Genomic DNA, 12,642 nt, shown 5'->3' with positions numbered 1-12,642 from the left:
ACCAGCGCCCCGGAAGGGAATAAGCGGTAGAAAATGGATGGATGGATACTATGAACCACAAACAAATATGTTATAAAACTAGACCCATCTAGCACACATAAACTATATCATATTAATACATAAAATAAATTAATAGTTACAGATGTTTAGATACAGACCTAGTTGAGCATGACTTAATGCATTTCTATACCTACTCCAAAAATACAATCATCTCATTTTTGACATTCGAGCCCTTCTTTTCCACTACAGAGGGGATGAAGCCCACTTAAATATCAACACTGAATTAGTAATCTTATTCTTGATTGTGTTATTTTTCAGTAATCAATCTACTTACAGTTGAACAAGATAAACCTTGTCAAATTATATGAACGCATGTGTTAATCACAAAGATTATCATCAATGCTTTGATCGGGCTGATCACAAAAATAAAATACTAATCAAATACACTGCAAAAGGGACTCAAAAAAGTGATGAAAATATATATTTACATAAAATAACGCACTGCCAAAATAAAGAAATTCTCAACAAATGTATTACCAATAATAATAATAATATATAACTTTTATTGAATAAACTAACACTAAAATTAGATTGCTTGTCATAGTTTTTGCGCTTTGGAACCTTATTTATATTCAATTACATTTTATTTGGAACATGTTAGAACCTCTTTGTGACTTTAGCTCTATAGACTTTTTTTTTTGTTTATTTTGATATTGTCTTTAATGCCAAGAGTGGTGGAAAAGTGCATCTTGCCTCTGCGGCTCATACCTGTAAGTGGTCCTCAAAAGAACGCTTGCGGCCCAACAATGGGCCCCGATGGTTAAAAGGGAACTACTTTTTTTTTTTTTTTTTTTTGGCCCATCATTTATGATCATGAGAGACAAGACGACAGATGTTTTTTTTTATGTATTTTAAATAAAACTCTGCTTTTAATGGAGTAAATAGGAGGTCCTCTATTCTGCCCATAAATCCCTCTAAAAAATCTTTCAAAAAGCTACAATAATACCAAGTATTTGTGATATTGTCATTATAAGAGCGCTAACGCAGACATACTACTTTTAGCAGCTTTGTGATCTGAGGGAGCAAACAGCTTGTGTGGCTGTATTGACATCAGCGTCTGGTGTGGGGCTTTCTCGCCTCGGAGCTTGCAGAAGTTTATTCTATATCATAAATAATGCGTCTCAGCTGAATAGTGGAAGGATGAAGATATAATCTGATGAGTTTGTCAGACTCTGGCATCCAATTGAGTCCCAGAAATAGCGAGAAAGACAAGAAAAAACACTTGGTCTGTGCTTGGTTCCACGCCCGTTTTTCTTCGCTAGGGTTATGAGTTATTCTTCATCTAAATGGTAATATAGCAAGATTCTGTCAGTCAGCATCCTAATGAAAGCAGACATTGTACAGTAAGGGATGTTTTATTATGTTTGTTGTCTCCCGATGAAGTCTGCAGTGAGCAGTAATCAGTGATGTTGTCAAAGGAAAAAGCAAACATTGTGATGCATTTTTTAAATGAATTCTCCGCCGAATGTTTAAAATGATCAGTATTCAGTGATGTTGCCAAAGGAAAAAGCAAATATAGTGATGCATTTTTTAAATTAATACTCCGCCTGTCATGATCCGCTGCTCGGATCATGTCTTCTTCTGGTTTTGGTTCTGTTTCATATCACATCTTTTTAGCGTTTATCTTCCGTTGTTCCTGGTGGCACTTCTTTTTTTTTCTGTTGTCATAACTAAGCATTTGTGTCACCTGCCTTTTATTTTTGACGCGCACCTGCCTCCTAATTACTGTCCGTATTTAAGCCTGCCTTTTTCGTTTACTCGGTTTTGCATTCTAGTTTCTGTTTAATGCAACAGGTGACGACGCTGATTCTCGATTGTGGTAAAAGACTATTTTTGTACTTGTTAGCTTCCACGCTGTTCCTTTGTTTATTCCCTAGCTCACATGCTAGCGCCTTTAGTTCCTTCTAGTTCCCATGCTAGTTCTGTTTGTTTTGTCTTTAGTGCCTTGTGCAAGTGTTTCTGTTCTTAGTTTGTTTTGTTAGGGTGAATACATCTTCATTTCCTACCTTCACACTGTGTCCATATCCGACTGCATCCTTGAGAGAACAAACCCGCACCACGATGCCAGCTAACCATCACACCACCAAATGTTTAAAATGATCAAAATTTGTAAATATGACATATTAAAATTGTGCCTTTTACGACATTACATACATACTTACAATGTATATATAAAACCTCAATGGAGGTGTTTGGATGTTTTTCAAGCGCTTTATAAGCAGAATAGAGCGACTCCCCTTGACTCCATTGTAAGCGGACTTTTGATCGCATGTATTTACTATTTAGGACGCATTAAGAAAAAAAAAAGTTCTTGTCCTACATAAGGATTGTGAATAATAGGCACAATTTGAAAGAAACACTGAGTTAAACAATTAAAGCAAGATTTATAAAAAAATTATGAAAAATATATATATTTTAAAAATACAGAAATATACTTTGAATTCAAAGCTATTTAACATCACTACTTACAAATGTAAACTTTCTTTGTAAAGGTTTAATTGTTGGTCCATATATACAAAGCATTTATATAGTTACATCAAAACCCCAAAAATATGGGGAAAAAATCAATACAATAGGAAATAATTTAATGATAATCAAGCCACCATTTGTTTTAAATAAATGAAAATAAATACATTAAAACATTAAAAATATGTAGTCCTAAAATATTTTTTTAAACCGTTTACTATAGAATGTATTGCTATTTAACCAGTGCTGACTGAATGTATGTATTAGTTTGTTAAATTAGAAGTTTTGATGCAAAGCTTTGTTTGTCTTGGGATACTTCACACAAACCACAACATTTGTTAAAAAAAACACAAAAAAACCAAAATGCATATATTCATGAATAAAAATAAAAGTATGTATTCATAATCATACATTATTTTGGTTAAAGTTTATACAGGATTAGCTAATGTTGTGGCCCTTTGTCCACCTGTCACAGGCAGCCAGCATGCACTTTCCCTCTGCCTCATTTTGCTAAGCTAACTTCAGCCCCCACTGTGCTGTGTTGTATATTAGCGTGGTGAGACATTAGAATGGTATTGATCTTCCCATTTCCCTCTTGAAAATAAATGAAAAATCTAAGGTAAGGGCTCTGAAAATGTGATCTCACTCCACTTATCTTCATTTAATCGGCATTGCTGTTGTGACCTATAGTACTGTACATCACGCTCCAATCGTTGAGTTTCTTCTTGCTGATTACAGCCTCTGTGTCATTTTTGTACACCAGCGGCCCAAATGCAATGGATTGCACAATAATGAAGTGCATCTCCTCTTTCCTGTTTTTTCTTCACTGTTTCATCCACAAGAGCTTTGCACTTCTTCAGCGTCTCATGCTGGCTGCCAGTGAGCCTGTCTGGGCACCGCAATAAAGCCTTTCTTTTTTTTTCTTTCCGCACTTTAAAAGATTTTGAGTACCAACTGTTATAATGTGGACATCCAGGACTAGGGATGGGTACCATTCACATTTGGACCGATACGGAGCCATCTCTCAAAACCTGGGAATCATTATGGTACCAACTTCCAGTACTTTATGTTAATTTGTAAAATATTTAAATTTGTTTTGTATTTATACTTTAACACTATAAATATAAATACAAATATACAAACCCCGTTTCCATTCGAGTTGAGAAATTGTGTTAGATGTAAATATAAACGGAATACAATGATTTGCCAATCATTTTCAACCCATATTCAGTTGAATATTTGATGTTCAAAATGATCAAAAAAAATTTGTTTGCAAATAATCATTAACTTTAGAATTTGATGCCAGTAACACGTGACAAATAAGTTGGGAAAGGTGGCAATAAATAATGATGAAGTTGAGGAATGCTCATCAAACACTTATTTGGAACATCCCACAGGTGTGCAGACTAATTGGGAACAGGTGAGTGCCATGATTGGGTACACAAGCAGCTTCCATGAAATGCTAAGTAATTCACAAACAAGGATGGAGTGAAGGTCACCACTTTGTAAGCAAATTGTCAAACAGTTTTAGAACAACATTTCTTAACGAGCTATTGCAAGGAATTTAAGGAATTTACCATCTACGGTCCGTAAAATCATCAGAGAATCTGGAGAAATCACTGCACGTAAGTGATGATATTACGGACCTTTGAGCCCTCAGGCGGTACTGCATCAAAAACCGACATCAATGGGTAAAGGATATCACCACATGGGCTCAGGAAAACTTCATAAAACCACTGTCAGTAACTACAGTTGGTCGATACATCTGTAAGTGCGAGTTAAAACTCTACTATGCAAAGCAAAACCCATTTAAACAACAATACCCAGAAACACCGCCGGCTTTGCTGGGCCCGAGATCATCTAAGATGGTTTGAAGCAAAGTGGAAAAGTGTTCAGTGGTCTGACGAGTCCACTTTTTAAATTATATTTGGAAACTGTGGACGTGGTGTCCTCCGGAACAAAGAAGAAAATAACTATCCGGATTGTTATAGGCCCAAATTTCGAAAGCCAACATCTGTGATGGTATGGGGGTGCATTAGTGCCCAAGGCATGGGTAACTTACACATCTGTGAAGGCACCATTAATGCTGAATGGTCCACACATGTTTTGGAACAACATATGTTGTCATCCAAGCTTATTTCAGCAAGACAATGCCAAGCCACGTGTTACAACAGCGTGGCTTTGTAGTCAAAGAGTACGGGTACTTTCCTGGCCCGCATGCAGTCCAGACCTGTGGCGCATTATGAAGCCTAAAATAAAACAGCGGAGACCCCGTACTGTTGAACGACTGAAGCTCTACATAAAACAAGAATGGGAAAGAATTCCACTTTCAAAGCTTCAACATTTAGTTTCCTCAGTTCCCAAACGTTTATTGAGTGTTGTTAAAAGAAAAGGTGATGTAACACAGTGGTGAACATGCCCTTTCCCAACTACTTTGGCATGTGTTGCACCCATGAAATTCTAAGATAATTATTATTTGCAAAAAAAAAAACAATTATGAGTTTGAAAATCAAATATCTTATCTTTGTAGTGCATTCAATTGAATATTGGTTAAAAAGGATTTGCAAATTATTGTATTCCGTTTATATTTACATCTAACAATTTCCCAACTCATATGGAAACGGGGTTTGTAAATATATACAGTTATAATAATAACTGTTCTGTTCAGTCATTATATCTTATTTTCTTACACTTGTAAGTAATATTTGCCAATAAGTTGTGCCAGTCATGTCTTTTGTTGAATCCTACAAAGTGTTTATACTGTAAATATTGTACTTATCACACACCAGCTGTGTGATTATAATGTGCATATTAGTTGTAGTTTTGATTGAGGTGTCCAAATCACCTTGTAAAATTGCCAATGCTAATCAGTAGCATGTATATTTAATATCCAATGCAAATTAGCATCAAGCGAGCTTGAAAGAGAAGCCTTAAATTTGAGTACCGGCTTTGTTGGTATGGAACAGTGCAACATTATCTTGAGGCAGTGCGCCATTAATACGCCTATTTTTATTTAGTTGGTGCCAAGTCTGCAACCGGACGTGACGTATCAAAAATTGATACGGTTTAGGTAGGCTGACAATATTCTGAAATCCCAAAAAGAGGACACATATATGCATGCCAAGGCGGGCAGCACGCCAAGGCCGGGACTTGGTGAAAATTTGCCAATGATACTCCAACTTGCTTTATTAATAATATATTTATTTAAATAAAGCATTTTTTCCCCTCTGTTGACAGCAGTGTTGGTGCTAGAAATTTTCAAAATGGGGTCCCATGGACCCCATCAAGTCATAAAAATGGGGTCCCACAGTAAATGTTTGGGGTCCCACTTTTTTGTAAGCATTTTGAAAACAATAAACGTATGCATTGTCCTGTTATAGCTCACATTATATACTGTGTTTTGAAAAAAGGTTGTCATAAACATTACTTAATCCATTAAAATAAATAATATAAAAAGAAGATACATTTGTATGCATATGTAAATGTATTCAGTTATAAATATTCATTCACTTTCTTCTTTCCTTCATGGATCTAAACTTTACCGCTACTGCTAGTTTTTTCTATGTTTTTATTTAATATGTTGTAGATGTATTTATTTCAGTATAAAAGTCTAAAAAGTGTTTTGCTTGGGTCATTAAATGATGATTATGGTGTGCCAGGGCAAACATACATTTTATACTTAACGCTTAAATCTCTGGAGTCTACATCGCCTTCACATCTATTCCTCATTTCGAAATGTTTTAGTTTTTTTTTAATTAAGTTTTTTTGTTTTTGTTTTCAGCCCTTTTTTGTCAAACAGAATTTTGGAACACTTTGAGGACATTTAACTTCTTTCCCAGCTTTTTTCCCTCCACTTCCAGTTTGACTTTGCGGGGTGCGTTATGGACGTGCTGGGCATCCCGGAACTCGGGCGGCCGGCTGCGGGACATTTTGCCCTCCTCCAAACCCCAGCCCTCTTTGTTTATCATGCTTATTTTCTGCTGGACACACACCCTCTCTTTTGAGCTGCCTCTTTTTTTTAATTTGGATATGATTTATTTATGAATGGATTTATAGAACTATGTTGTTTTTTTTATGGCAAACACACAAAATATCCAAAATATTCCACCAAAAGTATTTTTTGAAGTGGAATATTTGATGTGACGTAATGGGGTTCAGATTGGGGGCGGAGGGCAGCGGGGGTGTATAGTGTAGCATCCCGGAAGAGTCAGTGTTGCAAGGGGTTCTGGGTATTTGTTGTGTCATGTTTATATTGTGTTATGTGCGGATGTTCTTCCTAAATGTGTTTGTCAATATTGTTTGGTGTGGTTTCACAGTGTGGCGCATATTTGTAACAGTGTTAAAATTGTTTATACGGTCACCCTCAGTGCGACCTGTATGGCTGTTGAACAAGTATGCCTTACTTGACAATCAATCCTCTGCCTCTTTCTCTCGCTCTCTCTGTCCCTGCCCTTCCTACTCAAATGTTGATGCGTACCTTCGTTTTCACGCAACCCTGATTCAAAACGCTGGACATTTGAGGCCTTTAAGAAACCCCGCCCGGACACCCCGGACAGTCCCGCAAAAGAGGACATGTCCAGGGAAAGAGGACGTATGGTCAGTCTAGTTTAAGTTTACGTGACTCAGTCCACAGTAATGCCGACCGAATTTGATACCCATTCCTATCCAGGACTGCTCATTGGTAGCGCTAATACAGTTTTGAATTAGCTCCTCATGCTGGGGAGCCGGCTAAAAAGCAACTTGGCATCCTGACTGTGCCCCTGTAAAATAATTTCACTGATGGATGAGCGCTGATGTAAATAACAACTATGAGCTTGCACTGGTTTCACTTGCTTAACATTTTTTTTTTTCTCTTTTATCTGCAAAGCTGGGCCGTAGAAAGACAATATCTGCAAAAGTTTTGGAACTTCTCTAAATCAACAAATGTATCACTTCACTTTGACTCATACAATTTGGCATACATTTAACATAAACAAGCAACTCATAAATAGGGTTATCAAAATAAGCCAGTATTTTTTTAGTGTGTAGTGGCAAAATGTGACACCCATTTTAGTTTTGGAAACTACCTCTTTTGAACGTGAAGTGTCCTAAATTGGAAAAGTCGGGCTTTCGGGTACCAAAACAGAACATTTTATATGGGGTACCACCCAGTGTCTTGCAGGTGCAATACAGTTAAATACACACAATAAAATGTTGGGTTAGAAAATAACCCAATTTTAACCCAACTGCTGGTTCAGAAAAGAACAAACCCCTTATTTGAGTTATTTTAACTCAAGATTTTGGGTTATTTTTTTCAAACCAACTTTTGTAATGAATTATTTAACCGAAAAGTTCAGTTATAATAACTTAATGTTGGGTTATTCCCAACCAAACTATTGGGTTGAGATATTTAACCAAAACGTTGAGTTATGCTAAGTCATTGTTGGGTGATTGTAAATAATGTTAATGACATGAATCCATAACGAAATTCCCTTCAAGAAAAAAGTAACTTTTTAATTTTAAAAAAGCACATTACCCTAAAATGCGTTACTCGTTGAAAAACAACCCCAAAATGGTTAATCATTTAGAAAACCCAGAAATGTACTTTAAATAACACCCATCCATCCCTTTTTCTACCGCTTGTCCTTTTCGAGGTCGCGGGGGGCGCTGGAGCCTACCTCAGCTGCATTCGGGCGGAAGGTGGCGTACACCCTGGACATTCACACACTAGGGCCAATTTAGTGTTGCCAATCAACCTATCCCCAGGTGCATGTCTTTGGAGGTTGGAGGAACCCGGAGGTAACCCACACAGTCACATTGAGAACATGCAAAGTCCACACAGAAAGATCCCTAGCCCGGGATTGAACTTGGGACCTTCGTATTGTGAGGCACATGCACTAACCACTGGTTCACCGTGCTGCCGAAAAAATACCCTCATAACCCCCAAAATGGATTGCTATTCATACACTAGCACAGTGTTTTTCAACCTTTTTTGAGCCAAGGCACATTTTTTTGTGTTGAAAAAATGCGGAGGCACACCACCAGCAGAAATCATTAAAAAACCAAACTCAGTTGACAATAAAAAGTTGTCGCAATTGTTTGATATGACTTTAAGGCATAAGCAAGCATGCATCGTTATAGCTCTTGTCTCAAAGTAGATGTACTGTCACATCACACCCTGACTTATTTGGAGTGTAGTGTTTCAGTTCTTGTCTTGCGCTCCTATTTTGGGTGGCTTTTTCGCTTTTTTTTTTGGTATTTTCCTGTAGCAGTTTCATGTCTTCTTTTGAGCAATATTTCCCACATTTACTTTGTTTTAGCAATCAGGAATATTTCAGTTGTTTTTATTCTTCTTTGTGAGGAAATTGTTGATTGTTATGTCATGTTCAGATGTACTATGTCTTTGCTCCACATTAAGTATTTGCTGTCGTCCAGCATTCGGCTTTTGTTTACTTTGTAGCCAGTTCAGTTTTAGTTTCGTTCTGCATAGCCTTCCCTAGCTTCAATGGCTTTTCTTAGGGACACTCCCCCCTTTTGTTTATTTTTGGTTTAAGCATTAGACACCTTTTTTACCTTCACACTGCCTACCGCTTTTTTTTTCCGACATCTACAAAGCAGATAGCGACCTGTTGCCACCTACTGATATGGAAGAGTATTACATGGTTACTCTGCCGAGCTCTAGACAGCACTGACACTCAACAACAACACATCATTTGCAGACTATAATTACTGGTTTGCATAAAATATTTTAACCCAAATAGGTGAAATTAGATCATCTCCCACGGCACACCAGACTGTATGTCACAGCACACTAGTTGAAGAACACTGCACTAGCAACTCATAAAGTGGGTTATCAAAATAACCCAGTATTTTTTTAGTGTGTAGTGGCAAAATAGGACTCTGTTTTTAGTTGTGGAAAAACTGCCTCTTTTGGCTGGGAAGTGTCCTATATTGGAAAAGTCGGGCTTTCGGGTACCAAAGCGAAACATTTTTATATGGGGTACTACCCAGTGTCAAGCAGGTGCAATACAGTTAAATACGTGATGGATCCTCGGATTTCCTTATATTGTGAATGTTAATTAAATAACGTGCAAATGTGTGTGAGAGTGGGAGACAAGGGGGGGGGGGGGGGGGGGGGAGGGGGGGGGTTCAAATCCCACCACTCAACCCCCCCCATCCACCCGTGGGTGAAGAAACGCATCATTGGAATCGATAAGTGATTGTCGGCAGCTGCTTTGCAGAGATGAAAACACCCGGAAACGAACCCAACGCCTTTAAAAAAAAAAAAAAAAAAAGATAGAAAAATACCCCCCGCCCCCCTTCCTTTTTGAATCTCCACAAGGAATCCTCCACGGCCATCCACGCAATAATGGTGGAAATTGACGAGATGACAGCTGGTCGACGATGGTCACCAATTGCTAGCAATTAACATTCTTCTACTGGAACATTTTTTTTTATGCATACCCCTACGTGTGTGCTGCAAAAGAGATTGCGTGTGTGCATGCACGCCGTGCATCCTGCAGAGACGATAACGTCATGGCCACTAAAAAAGAAAAAAAAAACCGCACATTGCATGTTCACCGCACACAAACACACCTGTCATGACAGCATCGCCTTCCTGTCTCTACACTGCCAGCATCCATCATTGTCAAAGTTGCATTTCTTACCATGCAGCCGTCGCTTTGTCAGCCTTTAGTCTCCATATTTGGCGTTAAATACTCCCCGAGATCCATTTGTGCGTGGGTCGGCGCCCCTCATCCGGATCCGAGAGAAGCCCACTCTTCCGAACGCGTGCGCGCGCGTGCGTTATGTGCGTGTGCGTGTGTGTGTGTGTTATCCCCCCCCCCCCCCCACCCCCACCCCCCTTTTTTTTCCACATGTAAACGACGACAAGGAAGAGGAGTGGAAGTGGGGGGGGGAGAAAGAGAGATAGGGAGAGAGACGTTACGCCACCTTAGCACAGACCCCCCCCGCCCCCCCCGCCCCGCTCCTCTCTGTGGAATTGGAAGGTAATGGGTCTTAAAGAAACATTCTCTCAGCATTCTCCGCAACTCCGTGCCATTCACGCACACGTTGATGCGGCGAAGGGAGGAGAGTGGGAAAAAAAAAAAAAAAAAAAAGGCTCAAAGTGAGTGACAGACGTTTTATTTGCAAACACCGTATTGCATTGCAGTGTGCAGAAACTAACATGTAACGTTTACTGGAATATTCGAGAATGAACCGTTATTATAATTAATCATGCAAGAACTTCCCCAGATTTCCCCCATTCTAATAATAACCTCACCCTGATGTTATCATTATTGTGTGTGTGTGTGTGTGTGTGTGCTGCTGCTGGGTAAACATAAGGTGCTGCTGTCTTTAAGAGAGCAAGCCTGGGAAGGGGTGATGTAATGTGCTCTCAGACAATGATGTCATCGACTAAGACACGGCAAGGATTTAAAGTGACAAAGGCATTTTTTTTTCCTTCTCCATAGTGGGGCTTCGTCTAAATTCTGCATCGGCAGCAGCACCTGGGGGATGCCCGTTTTGGGGGCAACGACATGAAAACAGATTATTAAATTAACATTGGATTGAATTAATCCGAGGCTGCAGGGTGTTTCGATGGAGAAAACACTCCATCTTTATTAATAAGGAGGTTTAAGAGACGAAAACAACACATTTTTGTTACACATCACCTTTGTTGCTAGGCAAACTTAGACAAGCCAGCCGTTTTTGAAAAATGTTACCATCTGCACGATTTGCATATGCATTCAGTATAAATGTCAGATTTGAAACCGATTTCAAATCTTTCAGGATACTGCGCAAAAGCATTATTTTAAAGTGGTTTTGAAACAATTAAACACATGGACAGATAAAGTTGGACCCTCAAAAAAAAAAAAAAAAAAAAAAAATATATATATATATATAAATATATATATATATATATATATATATATATATATATATATATATATATATATATATATATATAAAATGAGAACACTAAATATATGTAGCACAACAGCCAGGTGAAATATTAGAATTTTGGTGAGAATTTGGATAAAGCTGCAGCTTTTATAGAATATAAACATTTATTTTCAACATGACTCATTATCAATTAGACCCGGGGTGTCATACCAACGGCCTGTGGGCCTGATCAGGTTTTATCCGGCCCACATGATGAGTTTGCCAAGTATTAAAGGCCTACTGAAACCCACCACACAGTCTGATAGTTTATACATCAATGATGAAATATTAACATTGCAACACATGCCAATACTGCCTTTTTAGTTTACTAAATTACAATTTTTTATTTCCCGGGAGTTTTGTCTTGGAAAGTTGTGTAATGTGAACGTGTACGCAAGACGTCACACGTTTTTAGGAAGTATGAGCGCTACGCACACACACAGCTAAAAGTCGTCTGCTTTAACGGCATAATTACACAGTATTTTGGACATCTGTGTTGCTGAATCTTTTGAAAATTGTTCAATTAATATTGGAGAGGTCACAGTAGAAAGATGGAGTTGGGAAACTTTAGCCTTTAGCCACACAAACACACAGTGATTCCTTGTTTAAAAATCCCGGAGGTGAAACTTTACTATGGATCACAGTGCGGTCAAGCGAACATGAATCCATTTTTGTTGCAAATAATCATTGACTTTAGAATTTGATGCCAGCAACACGTGACAGAGAATACTGATAAAGTTGAGGAATGCTCATCAAACACTTATTTGAAACATCCCACAGGTGTGCAGGCTAATTGGGAACAGGTGGGTGCTATGATTGGGTATAAAAGCAGCTTCCATGAAATGTTAAGTAATTCACAAACAAGGATGGGGCGAGCGTCACCAATTTGTAAGAAAATTGTCGAACAGTTTTAGAACAACATTTCTCAATGAGCTATTGCAAGGAATTTAGGGATTATACCATCTACGGTTCGTAAAATCATTAAAAGTTTCAGAAAATCTTGAGAAATCACAGTACGTAAGCGATGATATTACGGCCCTTCGATTCCTCAGGCGGTACTGCATCAAAAACAGACATCAGTGTGTAAAGGATATCACCACATGGGCTCAGGAACACTTCATTAAACCACAGTCAGTAACTACACATGGTCGCTACATCTGTAAGTGCAAGTTAAAACTTTACTATTCAAAG

The 12,642-nt window shown here is 38.3% G+C and overlaps 1 protein-coding gene across 1 annotated transcript in view; it reads right to left on the bottom strand.

Annotated features, from left to right (window-relative positions):
• The window catches only part of LOC133558171 (liprin-alpha-3-like), a 49,318-nt gene extending 38,972 nt beyond the window's left edge, over positions 1-10,346 (bottom strand). Inside the window, exon 1 of the mRNA XM_061909348.1 lies at positions 10,173-10,346. The gene's annotated coding sequence lies outside the window, so the exon portion shown is untranslated. The remainder of the gene's footprint in view (positions 1-10,172) is intronic.
• Between the last annotated feature and the right edge of the window lie 2,296 nt (positions 10,347-12,642).

Source organism: Nerophis ophidion, linkage group LG08, assembly GCF_033978795.1.
Source record: "Nerophis ophidion isolate RoL-2023_Sa linkage group LG08, RoL_Noph_v1.0, whole genome shotgun sequence".
Lineage (NCBI taxonomy): Eukaryota > Metazoa > Chordata > Actinopteri > Syngnathiformes > Syngnathidae > Nerophis > Nerophis ophidion.
Note: the sequence above shows the minus strand (reverse complement) of the source record. Positions and strands in the feature narration are given on the sequence as shown.